Consider the following 21835-nt stretch of genomic DNA (forward strand, 5'->3'; position numbering starts at 1 on the left):
TAAAATTGGATAAACACTCACTTCACACCTCAGTTTCAATTTCCACCACGGAAATCTCGAGCGCTCACAACATAATTACCCTTTGTAACAAACCACAATTCAGGTTGCAGCCTTCCTTGGAAATAAGGTCTTCAATCGTACTTCTGATTTCCATCTCCTATTCCATTACATTTTATCATCTACATTTCCTCATATATTTTCCTTGCAAGATAAAATACCTTCCACATTACGAATGAGGGCTCCAATGATTATTGGTCAGAGCATTGCTCTTGTAAAGCAGAGCTCATGGCCCTCAAATCCCACTGGTGTCGCCACAAAGCAATCCTACCAAGCATATAAGCCAAATTCATTAGCCAGCTCTTTAAAGATTCCAAATTCTATTTCAATGCATGAATATGGATTAAGCAACAAACTCTGGCACAAGCTTCCAATGCTGAAAATTAAAAGAAAACTATACTGTCTTAACCCATGACATTGTAAGAATGGGAAAAAAAAGTACATCAAATACCAAATTCAATTGGAAATTCAAATTAGAAAAAGGTAAACTATGACTAAAAAAGCTTTTTCGATGTTATTTGTACAAGATGTCTGTCATTTAGCCAAGTAGGAACATATTTCTGTGCAAATGATTGTAAAATCAATTTGTACCCATACTTTAAATCAAAAGTCTTAACAGCAACATAAACAGCAGAGCTATATGCTGTCTTTTTTGTTATATTCAACTTTTCGAAAACCTAAGCTTTTGTATGTCAGGATGGCCGAGCGTTCTAAGGGCACTGCGTTCAGGTCGCAGTCTCTCCTGGAGGCGTGGGTTCAAATCCCACTCCTGACAGTAAGGTTACATTTTATCTTTCTTCTATATATCCTCATACTAATTTAAAGGTAACAAAACATCCTAAAAATTGGACAAACACTCACTTCACACCTCAGTTTCAATTTCCACCACGGAAATCTCGAGCGCTCATAACATAATTACCCCCTTTGTAACAAACCACAATTCAGGTTGCAGCCTTCCTTGGAAATAAGGTCTTCAATCGTACTTCTGATTTCCATCTCCTATTCCATTACATTTTTATCATCTACATTTCCTCATATATTTTCCTTGCAAGATAAAATACCTTCCACATTACGAATGAGGGCTCCAATGATTATTGGTCAGAGCATTGCTCTTGTAAAGCAGAGCTCATGGCCTCAAATCCCACTGGTGTCGCCACAAAGCAATCCTACCAAGCATATAAGCCAAATTCATTAGCCAGCTCTTTAAAGATTCCCAAATTCTATTTCAATGGTGCATGAATATGGATTAAGCAACAAACTCTGGCACAAGCTTCCCAATGCTGAAAATTAAAAGAAAACTATACTGTCTTAACCCATGACATTGTAAGAATTGGGAAAAAAAGTACATCAAATACCAAATTCAATTGGAAATTCAAATTAGAAAAAGCTAAACTATGACTAAAAAAGCTTTTTCGATGTTATTTGTACAAGATGTCTGTCATTTAGCCAAGTAGGAACATATTTCTGTGCAAATGATTGTAAAATCAATTTGTACCCATACTTTAAATCAAAAGTCTTAACAGCAACATAAACAGCAGAGCTATATGCTGTCTTTTTTGTTATATTCAACTTTTCGAAACCTGAACTTTTGTATGTCAGGATGGCCGAGCGGTCTAAGGCGCTGCGTTCAGGTCGCAGTCTCTCCTGGAGGCGTGGGTTCAAATCCCACTCCTGACAGTAAGGTTACATTTTATCTTTCTTCTATATATCCTCATACTAATTTAAAGGTAACAAAACATCCTAAAAATTGGATAAACACTCACTTCACACCTCAGTTTCAATTTCCACCACGGAAATCTCGAACGCTCACAACATAATTACCCCTTTGTAACAAACCACAATTCAGGTTGCAGCCTTCCTTGGAAATAAGGTCTTCAATCGTACTTCTGATTTCCATCTCCTATTCCATTACATTTTATCATCTACATTTCCTCATATATTTTCCTTGCAAGATAAAATACCTTCCACATTACGAATGAGGGGCTCCAATGATTATTGGTCAGAGCATTGCTCTTGTAAAGCAGAGCTCATGGCCTCAAATCCCACTGGTGTCGCCACAAAGCAATCCTACCAAGCATATAAGCCAAATTCATTAGCCAGCTCTTTAAAGATTCCCAAATTCTATTTCAATGGTGCATGAATATGGATTAAGCAACAAACTCTGGCACAAACTTCCCAATGCTGAAAATTAAAAGAAAACTATACTGTCTTAACCCATGACATTGTAAGAATTGGGAAAAAAAGTACATCAAATACCAAATTCAATTGGAAATTCAAATTGGAAAAAGCTAAACTATGACTAAAAAAGCTTTTTCGATGTTATTTGTACAAGATGTCTGTCATTTAGCCAAGTAGGAACATATTTCTGTGCAAATGATTGTAAAATCAATTTGTACCCATACTTTAAATCAAAAGTCTTAACAGCAACATAAACAGCAGAGCTATATGCTGTCTTTTTTGTTATATTCAACTTTTCGAAAACCTAAGCTTTTGTATGTCAGGATGGCCGAGCGTTCTAAGGCGCTGCGGTCGCAGTCTCTCCTGGAGGCGTGGGTTCAAATCCCACTCCTGACAGTAAGGTTACATTTTATCTTTCTTCTATATATCCTCATACTAATTTAAAGGTAACAAAACATCCTAAAAATTGGACAAACACTCACTTCACACCTCAGTTTCAATTTCCACCACGGAAATCTCGAGCGCTCACAACATAATTACCCCTTTGTAACAAACCACAATTCAGGTTGCAGCCTTCCTTGGAAATAAGGTCTTCAATCGTACTTCTGATTTCCATCTCCTATTCCATTACATTTTTATCATCTACATTTCCTCATATATTTTCCTTGCAAGATAAAATACCTTCCACATTACGAATGAGGGCTCCAATGATTATTGGTCAGAGCATTGCTCTTGTAAAGCAGAGCTCATGGCCTCAAATCCCACTGGTGTCGCCACAAAGCAATCCTACCAAGCATATAAGCCAAATTCATTAGCCAGCTCTTTAAAGATTCCCAAATTCTATTTCAATGGTGCATGAATATGGATTAAGCAACAAACTCTGGCACAAGCTTCCCAATGCTGAAAATTAAAAGAAAACTATACTGTCTTAACCCATGACATTGTAAGAATTGGGAAAAAAAGTACATCATATACCAAATTCAATTGGAAATTCAAATTGGAAAAAGCTAAACTATGACTAAAAAAGCTTTTTCGATGTTATTTGTACAAGATGTCTGTCATTTAGCCAAGTAGGAACATATTTCTGTGCAAATGATTGTAAAATCAATTTGTACCCATACTTTAAATCAAAAGTCTTAACAGCAACATAAACAGCAGAGCTATATGCTGTCTTTTTTGTTATATTCAACTTTTCGAAAACCTAAGCTTTTGTATGTCAGGATGGCCGAGCGGTCTAAGGCGCTGCGTTCAGGTCGCAGTCTCTCCTGGAGGCGTGGGTTCAAATCCCACTCCTGACAGTAAGGTTACATTTTATCTTTCTTCTATATATCCTCATACTAATTTAAAGGTAACAAAACATCCTAAAAATTGGACAAACACTCACTTCACACCTCAGTTTCAATTTCCACCACGGAAATCTCGAGCGCTCACAACATAATTACCCCTTTGAAACAAACCACAATTCAGGTTGCAGCCTTCCTTGGAAATAAGGTCTTCAATCGTACTTCTGATTTCCATCTCCTATTCCATTACATTTTTATCATCTACATTTCCTCATATATTTTCCTTGCAAGATAAAATACCTTCCACATTACGAATGAGGGCTCCAATGATTATTGGTCAGAGCATTGCTCTTGTAAAGCAGAGCTCATGGCCTCAAATCCCACTGGTGTCACCACAAAGCAATCCTACCAAGCATATAAGCCAAATTCATTAGCCAGCTCTTTAAAGATTCCCAAATTCTATTTCAATGGTGCATGAATATGGATTAAGCAACAAACTCTGGCACAAGCTTCCCAATGCTGAAAATTAAAAGAAAACTATACTGTCTTAACCCATGACATTGTAAGAATTGGGAAAAAAAGTACATCAAATACCAAATTCAATTGGAAATTCAAATTAGAAAAAGGTAAACTATGACTAAAAAAGCTTTTTCGATGTTATTTGTACAAGATGTCTGTCATTTAGCCAAGTAGGAACATATTTCTGTGCAAATGATTGTAAAATCAATTTGTACCCATACTTTAAATCAAAAGTCTTAACAGCAACATAAACAGCAGAGCTATATGCTGTCTTTTTTGTTATATTCAACTTTTCGAAAACCTGAACTTTTGTATGTCAGGATGGCCGAGCGGTCTAAGGCGCTGCGTTCAGGTCGCAGTCTCTCCTGGAGGCGTGGGTTCAAATCCCACTCCTGACAGTAAGGTTACATTTTATCTTTCTTCTATATATCCTCATACTAATTTAAAGGTAACAAAACATCCTAAAAATTGGATAAACACTCACTTCACACCTCAGTTTCAATTTCCACCACGGAAATCTCGAACGCTCACAACATAATTACCCCTTTGTAACAAACCACAATTCAGGTTGCAGCCTTCCTTGGAAATAAGGTCTTCAATCGTACTTCTGATTTCCATCTCCTATTCCATTACATTTTTATCATCTACATTTCCTCATATATTTTCCTTGCAAGATAAAATACCTTCCACATTACGAATGAGGGCTCCAATGATTATTGGTCAGAGCATTGCTCTTGTAAAGCAGAGCTCATGGCCTCAAATCCCACTGGTGTCGCCACAAAGCAATCCTACCAAGCATATAAGCCAAATTCATTAGCCAGCTCTTTAAAGATTCCCAAATTCTATTTCAATGGTGCATGAATATGGATTAAGCAACAAACTCTGGCACAAACTTCCCAATGCTGAAAATTAAAAGAAAACTATACTGTCTTAACCCATGACATTGTAAGAATTGGGAAAAAAAGTACATCAAATACCAAATTCAATTGGAAATTCAAATTGGAAAAAGCTAAACTATGACTAAAAAAGCTTTTTCGATGTTATTTGTACAAGATGTCTGTCATTTAGCCAAGTAGGAACATATTTCTGTGCAAATGATTGTAAAATCAATTTGTACCCATACTTTAAATCAAAAGTCTTAACAGCAACATAAACAGCAGAGCTATATGCTGTCTTTTTTGTTATATTCAACTTTTCGAAAACCTAAGCTTTTGTATGTCAGGATGGCCGAGCGGTCTAAGGCGCTGCGGTCGCAGTCTCTCCTGGAGGCGTGGGTTCAAATCCCACTCCTGACAGTAAGGTTACATTTTATCTTTCTTCTATATATCCTCATACTAATTTAAAGGTAACAAAACATCCTAAAAATTGGACAAACACTCACTTCACACCTCAGTTTCAATTTCCACCACGGAAATCTCGAGCGCTCACAACATAATTACCCCTTTGTAACAAACCACAATTCAGGTTGCAGCCTTCCTTGGAAATAAGGTCTTCAATCGTACTTCTGATTTCCATCTCCTATTCCATTACATTTTTATCATCTACATTTCCTCATATATTTTCCTTGCAAGATAAAATACCTTCCACATTACGAATGAGGGCTCCAATGATTATTGGTCAGAGCATTGCTCTTGTAAAGCAGAGCTCATGGCCTCAAATCCCACTGGTGTCGCCACAAAGCAATCCTACCAAGCATATAAGCCAAATTCATTAGCCAGCTCTTTAAAGATTCCCAAATTCTATTTCAATGGTGCATGAATATGGATTAAGCAACAAACTCTGGCACAAGCTTCCCAATGCTGAAAATTAAAAGAAAACTATACTGTCTTAACCCATGACATTGTAAGAATTGGGAAAAAAAGTACATCATATACCAAATTCAATTGGAAATTCAAATTGGAAAAAGCTAAACTATGACTAAAAAAGCTTTTTCGATGTTATTTGTACAAGATGTCTGTCATTTAGCCAAGTAGGAACATATTTCTGTGCAAATGATTGTAAAATCAATTTGTACCCATACTTTAAATCAAAAGTCTTAACAGCAACATAAACAGCAGAGCTATATGCTGTCTTTTTTGTTATATTCAACTTTTCGAAAACCTAAGCTTTTGTATGTCAGGATGGCCGAGCGCTCTAAGGCGCTGCGTTCAGGTCGCAGTCTCTCCTGGAGGCGTGGGTTCAAATCCCACTCCTGACAGTAAGGTTACATTTTATCTTTCTTCTATATATCCTCATACTAATTTAAAGGTAACAAAACATCCTAAAAATTGGACAAACACTCACTTCACACCTCAGTTTCAATTTCCACCACGGAAATCTCGAGCGCTCACAACATAATTACCCCTTTGAAACAAACCACAATTCAGGTTGCAGCCTTCCTTGGAAATAAGGTCTTCAATCGTACTTCTGATTTCCATCTCCTATTCCATTACATTTTTATCATCTACATTTCCTCATATATTTTCCTTGCAAGATAAAATACCTTCCACATTACGAATGAGGGCTCCAATGATTATTGGTCAGAGCATTGCTCTTGTAAAGCAGAGCTCATGGCCTCAAATCCCACTGGTGTCACCACAAAGCAATCCTACCAAGCATATAAGCCAAATTCATTAGCCAGCTCTTTAAAGATTCCCAAATTCTATTTCAATGGTGCATGAATATGGATTAAGCAACAAACTCTGGCACAAGCTTCCCAATGCTGAAAATTAAAAGAAAACTATACTGTCTTAACCCATGACATTGTAAGAATTGGGAAAAAAAGTACATCAAATACCAAATTCAATTGGAAATTCAAATTAGAAAAAGGTAAACTATGACTAAAAAAGCTTTTTCGATGTTATTTGTACAAGATGTCTGTCATTTAGCCAAGTAGGAACATATTTCTGTGCAAATGATTGTAAAATCAATTTGTACCCATACTTTAAATCAAAAGTCTTAACAGCAACATAAACAGCAGAGCTATATGCTGTCTTTTTTGTTATATTCAACTTTTCGAAAACCTAAGCTTTTGTATGTCAGGATGGCCGAGCGGTCTAAGGCGCTGCGTTCAGGTCGCAGTCTCTCCTGGAGGCGTGGGTTCAAATCCCACTCCTGACAGTAAGGTTACATTTTATCTTTCTTCTATATATCCTCATACTAATTTAAAGGTAACAAAACATCCTAAAAATTGGACAAACACTCACTTCACACCTCCGTTTCAATTTCCACCACGGAAATCTCGAGCGCTCACAACATAATTACCCCTTTGAAACAAACCACAATTCAGGTTGCAGCCTTCCTTGGAAATAAGGTCTTCAATCGTACTTCTGATTTCCATCTCCTATTCCATTACATTTTTATCATCTACATTTCCTCATATATTTTCCTTGCAAGATAAAATACCTTCCACATTACGAATGAGGGCTCCAATGATTATTGGTCAGAGCATTGCTCTTGTAAAGCAGAGCTCATGGCCTCAAATCCCACTGGTGTCGCCACAAAGCAATCCTACCAAGCATATAAGCCAAATTCATTAGCCAGCTCTTTAAAGATTCCCAAATTCTATTTCAATGGTGCATGAATATGGATTAAGCAACAAACTCTGGCACAAGCTTCCCAATGCTGAAAATTAAAAGAAAACTATACTGTCTTAACCCATGACATTGTAAGAATTGGGAAAAAAAGTACATCAAATACCAAATTCAATTGGAAATTCAAATTAGAAAAAGGTAAACTATGACTAAAAAAGCTTTTTCGATGTTATTTGTACAAGATGTCTGTCATTTAGCCAAGTAGGAACATATTTCTGTGCAAATGATTGTAAAATCAATTTGTACCCATACTTTAAATCAAAAGTCTTAACAGCAACATAAACAGCAGAGCTATATGCTGTCTTTTTTGTTATATTCAACTTTTCGAAAACCTAAGCTTTTGTATGTCAGGATGGCCAAGCGGTCTAAGGCGCTGCGTTCAGGTCGCAGTCTCTCCTGGAGGCGTGGGTTCAAATCCCACTCCTGACAGTAAGGTTACATTTTATCTTTCTTCTATATATCCTCATACTAATTTAAAGGTAACAAAACATCCTAAAAATTGGATAAACACTCACTTCACACCTCAGTTTCAATTTCCACCACGGAAATCTCGAGCGCTCACAACATAATTACCCCTTTGTAACAAACCACAATTCAGGTTGCAGCCTTCCTTGGAAATAAGGTCTTCAATCGTACTTCTGATTTCCATCTCCTATTCCATTACATTTTTATCATCTACATTTCCTCATATATTTTCCTTGCAAGATAAAATACCTTCCACATTACGAATGAGGGCTCCAATGATTATTGGTCAGAGCATTGCTCTGGTAAAGCAGAGCTCATGGCCTCAAATCCCACTGGTGTCGCCACAAAGCAATCCTACCAAGCATATAAGCCAAATTCATTAGCCAGCTCTTTAAAGATTCCCAAATTCTATTTCAATGCATGAATATGGATTAAGCAACAAACTCTGGCACAAGCTTCCCAATGCTGAAAATTAAAAGAAAACTATACTGTCTTAACCCATGACATTGTAAGAATTGGGAAAAAAAAGTACATCAAATACCAAATTCAATTGGAAATTCAAATTAGAAAAAGGTAAACTATGACTAAAAAAGCTTTTTCGATGTTATTTGTACAAGATGTCTGTCATTTAGCCAAGTAGGAACATATTTCTGTGCAAATGATTGTAAAATCAATTTGTACCCATACTTTAAATCAAAAGTCTTAACAGCAACATAAACAGCAGAGCTATATGCTGTCTTTTTTGTTATATTCAACTTTTCGAAAACCTAAGCTTTTGTATGTCAGGATAGCCGAGCGTTCTAAGGCACTGCGTTCAGGTCGCAGTCTCTCCTGGAGGTGTGGGTTCAAATCCCACTCCTGACAGTAAGGTTACATTTTATCTTTCTTCTATATATCCTCATACTAATTTAAAGGTAACAAAACATCCTAAAAATTGGACAAACACTCACTTCACACCTCAGTTTCAATTTCCACCACGGAAATCTCGAGCGCTCACAACATAATTACCCCTTTGTAACAAACCACAATTCAGGTTGCAGCCTTCCTTGGAAATAAGGTCTTCAATCGTACTTCTGATTTCCATCTCCTATTCCATTACATTTTTATCATCTACATTTCCTCATATATTTTCCTTGCAAGATAAAATACCTTCCACATTACGAATGAGGGCTCCAATGATTATTGGTCAGAGCATTGCTCTTGTAAAGCAGAGCTCATGGCCTCAAATCCCACTGGTGTCGCCACAAAGCAATCCTACCAAGCATATAAGCCAAATTCATTAGCCAGCTCTTTAAAGATTCCCAAATTCTATTTCAATGGTGCATGAATATGGATTAAGCAACAAACTCTGGCACAAGCTTCCCAATGCTGAAAATTAAAAGAAAACTATACTGTCTTAACCCATGACATTGTAAGAATTGGGAAAAAAAGTACATCAAATACCAAATTCAATTGGAAATTCAAATTAGAAAAAGGTAAACTATGACTAAAAAAGCTTTTTCGATGTTATTTGTACAAGATGTCTGTCATTTAGCCAAGTAAGAACATATTTCTGTGCAAATGATTGTAAAATCAATTTGTACCCATACTTTAAATCAAAAGTCTTAACAGCAACATAAACAGCAGAGCTATATGCTGTCTTTTTTGTTATATTCAACTTTTCGAAAACCTCAGCTTTTGTATGTCAGGATGGCCAAGCGGTCTAAGGCGCTGCGTTCAGGTCGCAGTCTCTCCTGGAGGCGTGGGTTCAAATCCCACTCCTGACAGTAAGGTTACATTTTATCTTTCTTCTATATATCCTCATACTAATTTAAAGGTAACAAAACATCCTAAAAATTGGATAAACACTCACTTCACACCTCAGTTTCAATTTCCACCACGGAAATCTCGAGCGCTCACAACATAATTACCCCTTTGTAACAAACCACAATTCAGGTTGCAGCCTTCCTTGGAAATAAGGTCTTCAATCGTACTTCTGATTTCCATCTCCTATTCCATTACATTTTTATCATCTACATTTCCTCATATATTTTCCTTGCAAGATAAAATACCTTCCACATTACGAATGAGGGCTCCAATGATTATTGGTCAGAGCATTGCTCTTGTAAAGCAGAGCTCATGGCCTCAAATCCCACTGGTGTCGCCACAAAGCAATCCTACCAAGCATATAAGCCAAATTCATTAGCCAGCTCTTTAAAGATTCCCAAATTCTATTTCAATGCATGAATATGGATTAAGCAACAAACTCTGGCACAAGCTTCCCAATGCTGAAAATTAAAAGAAAACTATACTGTCTTAACCCATGACATTGTAAGAATTGGGAAAAAAAAGTACATCAAATACCAAATTCAATTGGAAATTCAAATTAGAAAAAGGTAAACTATGACTAAAAAAGCTTTTTCGATGTTATTTGTACAAGATGTCTGTCATTTAGCCAAGTAGGAACATATTTCTGTGCAAATGATTGTAAAATCAATTTGTACCCATACTTTAAATCAAAAGTCTTAACAGCAACATAAACAGCAGAGCTATATGCTGTCTTTTTTGTTATATTCAACTTTTCGAAAACCTAAGCTTTTGTATGTCAGGATGGCCGAGCGTTCTAAGGCACTGCGTTCAGGTCGCAGTCTCTCCTGGAGGCGTGGGTTCAAATCCCACTCCTGACAGTAAGGTTACATTTTATCTTTCTTCTATATATCCTCATACTAATTTAAAGGTAACAAAACATCCTAAAAATTGGACAAACACTCACTTCACACCTCAGTTTCAATTTCCACCACGGAAATCTCGAGCGCTCATAACATAATTACCCCTTTGTAACAAACCACAATTCAGGTTGCAGCCTTCCTTGGAAATAAGGTCTTCAATCGTACTTCTGATTTCCATCTCCTATTCCATTACATTTTTATCATCTACATTTCCTCATATATTTTCCTTGCAAGATAAAATACCTTCCACATTACGAATGAGGGCTCCAATGATTATTGGTCAGAGCATTGCTCTTGTAAAGCAGAGCTCATGGCCTCAAATCCCACTGGTGTCGCCACAAAGCAATCCTACCAAGCATATAAGCCAAATTCATTAGCCAGCTCTTTAAAGATTCCCAAATTCTATTTCAATGGTGCATGAATATGGATTAAGCAACAAACTCTGGCACAAGCTTCCCAATGCTGAAAATTAAAAGAAAACTATACTGTCTTAACCCATGACATTGTAAGAATTGGGAAAAAAAGTACATCAAATACCAAATTCAATTGGAAATTCAAATTAGAAAAAGCTAAACTATGACTAAAAAAGCTTTTTCGATGTTATTTGTACAAGATGTCTGTCATTTAGCCAAGTAGGAACATATTTCTGTGCAAATGATTGTAAAATCAATTTGTACCCATACTTTAAATCAAAAGTCTTAACAGCAACATAAACAGCAGAGCTATATGCTGTCTTTTTTGTTATATTCAACTTTTCGAAAACCTAAGCTTTTGTATGTCAGGATGGCCGAGCGGTCTAAGGCGCTGCGTTCAGGTCGCAGTCTCTCCTGGAGGCGTGGGTTCAAATCCCACTCCTGACAGTAAGGTTACATTTTATCTTTCTTCTATATATCCTCATACTAATTTAAAGGTAACAAAACATCCTAAAAATTGGACAAACACTCACTTCACACCTCAGTTTCAATTTCCACCACGGAAATCTCGAGCGCTCACAACATAATTACCCCTTTGTAACAAACCACAATTCAGGTTGCAGCCTTCCTTGGAAATAAGGTCTTCAATCGTACTTCTGATTTCCATCTCCTATTCCATTACATTGTTATCATCTACATTTCCTCATATATTTTCCTTGCAAGATAAAATACCTTCCACATTACGAATGAGGGCTCCAATGATTATTGGTCAGAGCATTGCTCTTGTAAAGCAGAGCTCATGGCCTCAAATCCCACTGGTGTCGCCACAAAGCAATCCTACCAAGCATATAAGCCAAATTCATTAGCCAGCTCTTTAAAGATTCCCAAATTCTATTTCAATGGTGCATGAATATGGATTAAGCAACAAACTCTGGCACAAGCTTCCCAATGCTGAAAATTAAAAGAAAACTATACTGTCTTAACCCATGACATTGTAAGAATTGGGAAAAAAAAGTACATCAAATACCAAATTCAATTGGAAATTCAAATTAGAAAAAGGTAAACTATGACTAAAAAAGCTTTTTCGATGTTATTTGTACAAGATGTCTGTCATTTAGCCAAGTAGGAACATATTTCTGTGCAAATGATTGTAAAATCAATTTGTACCCATACTTTAAATCAAAAGTCTTAACAGCAACATAAACAGCAGAGCTATATGCTGTCTTTTTTGTTATATTCAACTTTTCGAAAACCTGAACTTTTGTATGTCAGGATGGCCGAGCGGTCTAAGGCGCTGCGTTCAGGTCGCAGTCTCTCCTGGAGGCGTGGGTTCAAATCCCACTCCTGACAGTAAGGTTACATTTTATCTTTCTTCTATATATCCTCATACTAATTTAAAGGTAACAAAACATCCTAAAAATTGGATAAACACTCACTTCACACCTCAGTTTCAATTTCCACCACGGAAATCTCGAACGCTCACAACATAATTACCCCTTTGTAACAAACCACAATTCAGGTTGCAGCCTTCCTTGGAAATAAGGTCTTCAATCGTACTTCTGATTTCCATCTCCTATTCCATTACATTTTTATCATCTACATTTCCTCATATATTTTCCTTGCAAGATAAAATACCTTCCACATTACGAATGAGGGCTCCAATGATTATTGGTCAGAGCATTGCTCTTGTAAAGCAGAGCTCATGGCCTCAAATCCCACTGGTGTCGCCACAAAGCAATCCTACCAAGCATATAAGCCAAATTCATTAGCCAGCTCTTTAAAGATTCCCAAATTCTATTTCAATGGTGCATGAATATGGATTAAGCAACAAACTCTGGCACAAACTTCCCAATGCTGAAAATTAAAAGAAAACTATACTGTCTTAACCCATGACATTGTAAGAATTGGGAAAAAAAGTACATCAAATACCAAATTCAATTGGAAATTCAAATTGGAAAAAGCTAAACTATGACTAAAAAAGCTTTTTCGATGTTATTTGTACAAGATGTCTGTCATTTAGCCAAGTAGGAACATATTTCTGTGCAAATGATTGTAAAATCAATTTGTACCCATACTTTAAATCAAAAGTCTTAACAGCAACATAAACAGCAGAGCTATATGCTGTCTTTTTTGTTATATTCAACTTTTCGAAAACCTGAACTTTTGTATGTCAGGATGGCCGAGCGGTCTAAGGCGCTGCGTTCAGGTCGCAGTCTCTCCTGGAGGCGTGGGTTCAAATCCCACTCCTGACAGTAAGGTTACATTTTATCTTTCTTCTATATATCCTCATACTAATTTAAAGGTAACAAAACATCCTAAAAATTGGATAAACACTCACTTCACACCTCAGTTTCAATTTCCACCACGGAAATCTCGAACGCTCACAACATAATTACCCCTTTGTAACAAACCACAATTCAGGTTGCAGCCTTCCTTGGAAATAAGGTCTTCAATCGTACTTCTGATTTCCATCTCCTATTCCATTACATTTTTATCATCTACATTTCCTCATATATTTTCCTTGCAAGATAAAATACCTTCCACATTACGAATGAGGGCTCCAATGATTATTGGTCAGAGCATTGCTCTTGTAAAGCAGAGCTCATGGCCTCAAATCCCACTGGTGTCGCCACAAAGCAATCCTACCAAGCATATAAGCCAAATTCATTAGCCAGCTCTTTAAAGATTCCCAAATTCTATTTCAATGGTGCATGAATATGGATTAAGCAACAAACTCTGGCACAAACTTCCCAATGCTGAAAATTAAAAGAAAACTATACTGTCTTAACCCATGACATTGTAAGAATTGGGAAAAAAAGTACATCAAATACCAAATTCAATTGGAAATTCAAATTGGAAAAAGCTAAACTATGACTAAAAAAGCTTTTTCGATGTTATTTGTACAAGATGTCTGTCATTTAGCCAAGTAGGAACATATTTCTGTGCAAATGATTGTAAAATCAATTTGTACCCATACTTTAAATCAAAAGTCTTAACAGCAACATAAACAGCAGAGCTATATGCTGTCTTTTTTGTTATATTCAACTTTTCGAAAACCTAAGCTTTTGTATGTCAGGATGGCTGAGCGTTCTAAGGCGCTGCGGTCGCAGTCTCTCCTGGAGGCGTGGGTTCAAATCCCACTCCTGACAGTAAGGTTACATTTTATCTTTCTTCTATATATCCTCATACTAATTTAAAGGTAACAAAACATCCTAAAAATTGGACAAACACTCACTTCACACCTCAGTTTCAATTTCCACCACGGAAATCTCGAGCGCTCACAACATAATTACCCCTTTGAAACAAACCACAATTCAGGTTGCAGCCTTCCTTGGAAATAAGGTCTTCAATCGTACTTCTGATTTCCATCTCCTATTCCATTACATTTTTATCATCTACATTTCCTCATATATTTTCCTTGCAAGATAAAATACCTTCCACATTACGAATGAGGGCTCCAATGATTATTGGTCAGAGCATTGCTCTTGTAAAGCAGAGCTCATGGCCTCAAATCCCACTGGTGTCACCACAAAGCAATCCTACCAAGCATATAAGCCAAATTCATTAGCCAGCTCTTTAAAGATTCCCAAATTCTATTTCAATGGTGCATGAATATGGATTAAGCAACAAACTCTGGCACAAGCTTCCCAATGCTGAAAATTAAAAGAAAACTATACTGTCTTAACCCATGACATTGTAAGAATTGGGGAAAAAAGTACATCAAATACCAAATTCAATTGGAAATTCAAATTAGAAAAAGGTAAACTATGACTAAAAAAGCTTTTTCGATGTTATTTGTACAAGATGTCTGTCATTTAGCCAAGTAGGAACATATTTCTGTGCAAATGATTGTAAAATCAATTTGTACCCATACTTTAAATCAAAAGTCTTAACAGCAACATAAACAGCAGAGCTATATGCTGTCTTTTTTGTTATATTCAACTTTTCGAAAACCTAAGCTTTTGTATGTCAGGATGGCTGAGCGTTCTAAGGCGCTGCGGTCGCAGTCTCTCCTGGAGGCGTGGGTTCAAATCCCACTCCTGACAGTAAGGTTACATTTTATCTTTCTTCTATATATCCTCATACTAATTTAAAGGTAACAAAACATCCTAAAAATTGGACAAACACTCACTTCACACCTCAGTTTCAATTTCCACCACGGAAATCTCGAGCGCTCACAACATAATTACCCCTTTGAAACAAACCACAATTCAGGTTGCAGCCTTCCTTGGAAATAAGGTCTTCAATCGTACTTCTGATTTCCATCTCCTATTCCATTACATTTTTATCATCTACATTTCCTCATATATTTTCCTTGCAAGATAAAATACCTTCCACATTACGAATGAGGGCTCCAATGATTATTGGTCAGAGCATTGCTCTTGTAAAGCAGAGCTCATGGCCTCAAATCCCACTGGTGTCGCCACAAAGCAATCCTACCAAGCATATAAGCCAAATTCATTAGCCAGCTCTTTAAAGATTCCCAAATTCTATTTCAATGGTGCATGAATATGGATTAAGCAACAAACTCTGGCACAAGCTTCCCAATGCTGAAAATTAAAAGAAAACTATACTGTCTTAACCCATGACATTGTAAGAATTGGGAAAAAAAAGTACATCAAATACCAAATTCAATTGGAAATTCAAATTAGAAAAAGGTAAACTATGACTAAAAAAGCTTTTTCGATGTTATTTGTACAAGATGTCTGTCATTTAGCCAAGTAGGAACATATTTCTGTGCAAATGATTGTAAAATCAATTTGTACCCATACTTTAAATCAAAAGTCTTAACAGCAACATAAACAGCAGAGCTATATGCTGTCTTTTTTGTTATATTCAACTTTTCGAAAACCTGAACTTTTGTATGTCAGGATGGCCGAGCGGTCTAAGGCGCTGCGTTCAGGTCGCAGTCTCTCCTGGAGGCGTGGGTTCAAATCCCACTCCTGACAGTAAGGTTACATTTTATCTTTCTTCTATATATCCTCATACTAATTTAAAGGTAACAAAACATCCTAAAAATTGGATAAACACTCACTTCACACCTCAGTTTCAATTTCCACCACGGAAATCTCGAACGCTCACAACATAATTACCCCTTTGTAACAAACCACAATTCAGGTTGCAGCCTTCCTTGGAAATAAGGTCTTCAATCGTACTTCTGATTTCCATCTCCTATTCCATTACATTTTTATCATCTACATTTCCTCATATATTTTCCTTGCAAGATAAAATACCTTCCACATTACGAATGAGGGCTCCAATGATTATTGGTCAGAGCATTGCTCTTGTAAAGCAGAGCTCATGGCCTCAAATCCCACTGGTGTCGCCACAAAGCAATCCTACCAAGCATATAAGCCAAATTCATTAGCCAGCTCTTTAAAGATTCCCAAATTCTATTTCAATGGTGCATGAATATGGATTAAGCAACAAACTCTGGCACAAACTTCCCAATGCTGAAAATTAAAAGAAAACTATACTGTCTTAACCCATGACATTGTAAGAATTGGGAAAAAAAGTACATCAAATACCAAATTCAATTGGAAATTCAAATTGGAAAAAGCTAAACTATGACTAAAAAAGCTTTTTCGATGTTATTTGTACAAGATGTCTGTCATTTAGCCAAGTAGGAACATATTTCTGTGCAAATGATTGTAAAATCAATTTGTACCCATACTTTAAATCAAAAGTCTTAACAGCAACATAAACAGCAGAGCTATATGCTGTCTTTTTTGTTATATTCAACTTTTCGAAAACCTGAACTTTTGTATGTCAGGATGGCCGAGCGGTCTAAGGCGCTGCGTTCAGGTCGCAGTCTCTCCTGGAGGCGTGGGTTCAAATCCCACTCCTGACAGTAAGGTTACATTTTATCTTTCTTCTATATATCCTCATACTAATTTAAAGGTAACAAAACATCCTAAAAATTGGATAAACACTCACTTCACACCTCAGTTTCAATTTCCACCACGGAAATCTCGAACGCTCACAACATAATTACCCCTTTGTAACAAACCACAATTCAGGTTGCAGCCTTCCTTGGAAATAAGGTCTTCAATCGTACTTCTGATTTCCATCTCCTATTCCATTACATTTTTATCATCTACATTTCCTCATATATTTTCCTTGCAAGATAAAATACCTTCCACATTACGAATGAGGGCTCCAATGATTATTGGTCAGAGCATTGCTCTTGTAAAGCAGAGCTCATGGCCTCAAATCCCACTGGTGTCGCCACAAAGCAATCCTACCAAGCATATAAGCCAAATTCATTAGCCAGCTCTTTAAAGATTCCCAAATTCTATTTCAATGGTGCATGAATATGGATTAAGCAACAAACTCTGGCACAAACTTCCCAATGCTGAAAATTAAAAGAAAACTATACTGTCTTAACCCATGACATTGTAAGAATTGGGAAAAAAAGTACATCAAATACCAAATTCAATTGGAAATTCAAATTGGAAAAAGCTAAACTATGACTAAAAAAGCTTTTTCGATGTTATTTGTACAAGATGTCTGTCATTTAGCCAAGTAGGAACATATTTCTGTGCAAATGATTGTAAAATCAATTTGTACCCATACTTTAAATCAAAAGTCTTAACAGCAACATAAACAGCAGAGCTATATGCTGTCTTTTTTGTTATATTCAACTTTTCGAAAACCTAAGCTTTTGTATGTCAGGATGGCTGAGCGTTCTAAGGCGCTGCGGTCGCAGTCTCTCCTGGAGGCGTGGGTTCAAATCCCACTCCTGACAGTAAGGTTACATTTTATCTTTCTTCTATATATCCTCATACTAATTTAAAGGTAACAAAACATCCTAAAAATTGGACAAACACTCACTTCACACCTCAGTTTCAATTTCCACCACGGAAATCTCGAGCGCTCACAACATAATTACCCCTTTGAAACAAACCACAATTCAGGTTGCAGCCTTCCTTGGAAATAAGGTCTTCAATCGTACTTCTGATTTCCATCTCCTATTCCATTACATTTTTATCATCTACATTTCCTCATATATTTTCCTTGCAAGATAAAATACCTTCCACATTACGAATGAGGGCTCCAATGATTATTGGTCAGAGCATTGCTCTTGTAAAGCAGAGCTCATGGCCTCAAATCCCACTGGTGTCGCCACAAAGCAATCCTACCAAGCATATAAGCCAAATTCATTAGCCAGCTCTTTAAAGATTCCCAAATTCTATTTCAATGGTGCATGAATATGGATTAAGCAACAAACTCTGGCACAAGCTTCCCAATGCTGAAAATTAAAAGAAAACTATACTGTCTTAACCCATGACATTGTAAGAATTGGGAAAAAAAAGTACATCAAATACCAAATTCAATTGGAAATTCAAATTAGAAAAAGGTAAACTATGACTAAAAAAGCTTTTTCGATGTTATTTGTACAAGATGTCTGTCATTTAGCCAAGTAGGAACATATTTCTGTGCAAATGATTGTAAAATCAATTTGTACCCATACTTTAAATCAAAAGTCTTAACAGCAACATAAACAGCAGAGCTATATGCTGTCTTTTTTGTTATATTCAACTTTTCGAAAACCTGAACTTTTGTATGTCAGGATGGCCGAGCGGTCTAAGGCGCTGCGTTCAGGTCGCAGTCTCTCCTGGAGGCGTGGGTTCAAATCCCACTCCTGACAGTAAGGTTACATTTTATCTTTCTTCTATATATCCTCATACTAATTTAAAGGTAACAAAACATCCTAAAAATTGGATAAACACTCACTTCACACCTCAGTTTCAATTTCCACCACGGAAATCTCGAACGCTCACAACATAATTACCCCTTTGTAACAAACCACAATTCAGGTTGCAGCCTTCCTTGGAAATAAGGTCTTCAATCGTACTTCTGATTTCCATCTCCTATTCCATTACATTTTTATCATCTACATTTCCTCATATATTTTCCTTGCAAGATAAAATACCTTCCACATTACGAATGAGGGCTCCAATGATTATTGGTCAGAGCATTGCTCTTGTAAAGCAGAGCTCATGGCCTCAAATCCCACTGGTGTCGCCACAAAGCAATCCTACCAAGCATATAAGCCAAATTCATTAGCCAGCTCTTTAAAGATTCCCAAATTCTATTTCAATGGTGCATGAATATGGATTAAGCAACAAACTCTGGCACAAACTTCCCAATGCTGAAAATTAAAAGAAAACTATACTGTCTTAACCCATGACATTGTAAGAATTGGGAAAAAAAGTACATCAAATACCAAATTCAATTGGAAATTCAAATTGGAAAAAGCTAAACTATGACTAAAAAAGCTTTTTCGATGTTATTTGTACAAGATGTCTGTCATTTAGCCAAGTAGGAACATATTTCTGTGCAAATGATTGTAAAATCAATTTGTACCCATACTTTAAATCAAAAGTCTTAACAGCAACATAAACAGCAGAGCTATATGCTGTCTTTTTTGTTATATTCAACTTTTCGAAAACCTGAACTTTTGTATGTCAGGATGGCCGAGCGGTCTAAGGCGCTGCGTTCAGGTCGCAGTCTCTCCTGGAGGCGTGGGTTCAAATCCCACTCCTGACAGTAAGGTTACATTTTATCTTTCTTCTATATATCCTCATACTAATTTAAAGGTAACAAAACATCCTAAAAATTGGATAAACACTCACTTCACACCTCAGTTTCAATTTCCACCACGGAAATCTCGAACGCTCACAACATAATTACCCCTTTGTAACAAACCACAATTCAGGTTGCAGCCTTCCTTGGAAATAAGGTCTTCAATCGTACTTCTGATTTCCATCTCCTATTCCATTACATTTTTATCATCTACATTTCCTCATATATTTTCCTTGCAAGATAAAATACCTTCCACATTACGAATGAGGGCTCCAATGATTATTGGTCAGAGCATTGCTCTTGTAAAGCAGAGCTCATGGCCTCAAATCCCACTGGTGTCGCCACAAAGCAATCCTACCAAGCATATAAGCCAAATTCATTAGCCAGCTCTTTAAAGATTCCCAAATTCTATTTCAATGGTGCATGAATATGGATTAAGCAACAAACTCTGGCACAAACTTCCCAATGCTGAAAATTAAAAGAAAACTATACTGTCTTAACCCATGACATTGTAAGAATTGGGAAAAAAAGTACATCAAATACCAAATTCAATTGGAAATTCAAATTGGAAAAAGCTAAACTATGACTAAAAAAGCTTTTTCGATGTTATTTGTACAAGATGTCTGTCATTTAGCCAAGTAGGAACATATTTCTGTGCAAATGATTGTAAAATCAATTTGTACCCATACTTTAAATCAAAAGTCTTAACAGCAACATAAACAGCAGAGCTATATGCTGTCTTTTTTGTTATATTCAACTTTTCGAAAACCTAAGCTTTTGTATGTCAGGATGGCTGAGCGTTCTAAGGCGCTGCGGTCGCAGTCTCTCCTGGAGGCGTGGGTTCAAATCCCACTCCTGACAGTAAGGTTACATTTTATCTTTCTTCTATATATCCTCATACTAATTTAAAGGTAACAAAACATCCTAAAAATTGGACAAACACTCACTTCACACCTCAGTTTCAATTTCCACCACGGAAATCTCGAGCGCTCACAACATAATTACCCCTTTGAAACAAACCACAATTCAGGTTGCAGCCTTCCTTGGAAATAAGGTCTTCAATCGTACTTCTGATTTCCATCTCCTATTCCATTACATTTTTATCATCTACATTTCCTCATATATTTTCCTTGCAAGATAAAATACCTTCCACATTACGAATGAGGGCTCCAATGATTATTGGTCAGAGCATTGCTCTTGTAAAGCAGAGCTCATGGCCTCAAATCCCACTGGTGTCACCACAAAGCAATCCTACCAAGCATATAAGCCAAATTCATTAGCCAGCTCTTTAAAGATTCCCAAATTCTATTTCAATGGTGCATGAATATGGATTAAGCAACAAACTCTGGCACAAGCTTCCCAATGCTGAAAATTAAAAGAAAACTATACTGTCTTAACCCATGACATTGTAAGAATTGGGGAAAAAAGTACATCAAATACCAAATTCAATTGGAAATTCAAATTAGAAAAAGGTAAACTATGACTAAAAAAGCTTTTTCGATGTTATTTGTACAAGATGTCTGTCATTTAGCCAAGTAGGAACATATTTCTGTGCAAATGATTGTAAAATCAATTTGTACCCATACTTTAAATCAAAAGTCTTAACAGCAACATAAACAGCAGAGCTATATGCTGTCTTTTTTGTTATATTCAACTTTTCGAAAACCTAAGCTTTTGTATGTCAGGATGGCTGAGCGTTCTAAGGCGCTGCGGTCGCAGTCTCTCCTGGAGGCGTGGGTTCAAATCCCACTCCTGACAGTAAGGTTACATTTTATCTTTCTTCTATATATCCTCATACTAATTTAAAGGTAACAAAACATCCTAAAAATTGGACAAACACTCACTTCACACCTCAGTTTCAATTTCCACCACGGAAATCTCGAGCGCTCACAACATAATTACCCCTTTGAAACAAACCACAATTCAGGTTGCAGCCTTCCTTGGAAATAAGGTCTTCAATCGTACTTCTGATTTCCATCTCCTATTCCATTACATTTTTATCATCTACATTTCCTCATATATTTTCCTTGCAAGATAAAATACCTTCCACA

At 36.6% G+C, this 21835-nt stretch overlaps 11 non-coding genes across 11 annotated transcripts; all 11 read left to right on the top strand.

Moving 5' to 3' along the window:
- The first annotated feature begins 1651 nt into the window (after positions 1-1651).
- On the top strand, positions 1652-1734 carry TRNAL-CAG (transfer RNA leucine (anticodon CAG)). The gene has a single exon. It is a non-coding gene; the product is annotated as a tRNA-Leu (tRNA).
- Positions 1735-3450: 1716 nt separating this feature from the next.
- On the top strand, positions 3451-3533 carry TRNAL-CAG (transfer RNA leucine (anticodon CAG)). The gene has a single exon. It is a non-coding gene; the product is annotated as a tRNA-Leu (tRNA).
- An 819-nt stretch (positions 3534-4352) lies between these two features.
- TRNAL-CAG (transfer RNA leucine (anticodon CAG)) lies at positions 4353-4435 on the top strand. The gene has a single exon. It is a non-coding gene; the product is annotated as a tRNA-Leu (tRNA).
- A 2618-nt stretch (positions 4436-7053) lies between these two features.
- Positions 7054-7136, top strand: TRNAL-CAG (transfer RNA leucine (anticodon CAG)). The gene has a single exon. It is a non-coding gene; the product is annotated as a tRNA-Leu (tRNA).
- Positions 7137-11559: 4423 nt separating this feature from the next.
- Positions 11560-11642, top strand: TRNAL-CAG (transfer RNA leucine (anticodon CAG)). The gene has a single exon. It is a non-coding gene; the product is annotated as a tRNA-Leu (tRNA).
- An 820-nt stretch (positions 11643-12462) lies between these two features.
- Positions 12463-12545, top strand: TRNAL-CAG (transfer RNA leucine (anticodon CAG)). Its single transcript has one exon. It is a non-coding gene; the product is annotated as a tRNA-Leu (tRNA).
- An 819-nt stretch (positions 12546-13364) lies between these two features.
- Positions 13365-13447, top strand: TRNAL-CAG (transfer RNA leucine (anticodon CAG)). Its single transcript has one exon. It is a non-coding gene; the product is annotated as a tRNA-Leu (tRNA).
- Positions 13448-16061: 2614 nt separating this feature from the next.
- Positions 16062-16144, top strand: TRNAL-CAG (transfer RNA leucine (anticodon CAG)). Its single transcript has one exon. It is a non-coding gene; the product is annotated as a tRNA-Leu (tRNA).
- An 819-nt stretch (positions 16145-16963) lies between these two features.
- Positions 16964-17046, top strand: TRNAL-CAG (transfer RNA leucine (anticodon CAG)). The gene has a single exon. It is a non-coding gene; the product is annotated as a tRNA-Leu (tRNA).
- Positions 17047-18763: 1717 nt separating this feature from the next.
- On the top strand, positions 18764-18846 carry TRNAL-CAG (transfer RNA leucine (anticodon CAG)). The gene has a single exon. It is a non-coding gene; the product is annotated as a tRNA-Leu (tRNA).
- An 819-nt stretch (positions 18847-19665) lies between these two features.
- Positions 19666-19748, top strand: TRNAL-CAG (transfer RNA leucine (anticodon CAG)). The gene has a single exon. It is a non-coding gene; the product is annotated as a tRNA-Leu (tRNA).
- Positions 19749-21835: the final 2087 nt, after the last annotated feature.

Source organism: Mixophyes fleayi, unplaced genomic scaffold, assembly GCF_038048845.1.
Source record: "Mixophyes fleayi isolate aMixFle1 unplaced genomic scaffold, aMixFle1.hap1 Scaffold_3906, whole genome shotgun sequence".
Lineage (NCBI taxonomy): Eukaryota > Metazoa > Chordata > Amphibia > Anura > Limnodynastidae > Mixophyes > Mixophyes fleayi.